Source organism: Apis dorsata, unplaced genomic scaffold (genome assembly GCF_000469605.1).
Source record: "Apis dorsata unplaced genomic scaffold, Apis dorsata 1.3 scaffold_515, whole genome shotgun sequence".
Classification (NCBI taxonomy): Eukaryota; Metazoa; Arthropoda; class Insecta; order Hymenoptera; family Apidae; genus Apis; species Apis dorsata.
The window spans coordinates 235,186-236,190 of record NW_006263741.1 but is presented as its reverse complement, the minus strand read 5'-3'; the positions used below and the strand labels follow the sequence as shown (position 1 = coordinate 236,190).

General features: G+C 35.0%; 1 long non-coding RNA gene across 2 annotated transcripts in view; it reads right to left on the bottom strand.

Annotated features, from left to right (window-relative positions):
- LOC116186205 overlaps positions 1 to 999 on the bottom strand; it is a 6,459-nt gene extending 5,460 nt beyond the window's left edge. For both annotated transcript variants that reach the window (XR_004151156.1, XR_004151155.1), the window contains exon 1: positions 116 to 999. This is a non-coding gene — a long non-coding RNA (uncharacterized LOC116186205). The remainder of the gene's footprint in view (positions 1 to 115) is intronic.
- Between the last annotated feature and the right edge of the window lie 6 nt (positions 1,000 to 1,005).

Here is a 1,005-nt window from a genome sequence, read left to right as displayed (position 1 = left end):
CTCTCTCTCTCTCTCTCTCTCTCTCTCTCTCTCTCTCTCTCTCTCTCTCTCTCTCTCTCACGCACACACACTCACTCACTCACTCACTCACTCACTCACTCACTCACTTACTCACTCTCTCTCTCTCATATCGATTCGGCACTCAAGTTGCTCAAATCTTGCGATTCGTGTTTCGTATGTCCTCCGTATTTTTTTTCTGTCACGACCGAAATACTATCTACCTATGTCTTTTTTTGTTTTTTTAATATTTCGTTAATCGTTTAATGGCTTATACGGGAACATGTGCTTGCATTTTGTGTTATATCGTTTTTTTTTTTTTTTTGGTTTTTTTTTCTTGAGACTTATACCATTTTCAGACTTCCTCTCTTCAATTTCTTCAATTATATTATATTCACGCGTCCCATTCGCTCCAGCTTTCGCACATTCTCGCTCCATTACGCTACAATCCCTTTATACGCATCGTACACATTTTTCATTTATTTTTCGAAATAATTTATTATTCCTGTGTTATATGTTGCATGTATTGTGTATATATGTGCGTGTATGTTCGAATGCATGCGACACATCGAACGTGTAACAATAACTGCAATCGTAATCATTCTATCGTTAACGTTATTGTTTTTTTTTTTTGTTTCTTTTTAATAATTGTTAATAATTACTTAATCGTTATAATTTATTTTATTACTCATTGTCGTTAATTATTCGTTAACTATTTAATTATTTACCGTTCTTCCTCGTTATTGTATCATTATTATAATCTATATCATCATCATCATCATCATCATTCTTGTCATTCGTCGTCGTCGTCGTCGTCGTCATTGTCACCGTCATTCGTCATCGTCGTCGTTATCATCGTCGTCGTCGTCGTCGTTATTTACATTTCAATCGATCGCGTTTTTTTTTTATTGTTACCATCATTATTTATTAGCGACAGACATTACGATTTCTTCGTTTTGTTTCACGTCCATTTGTCTTCACGTCCGAACTTTAAAATATCGACGTGTC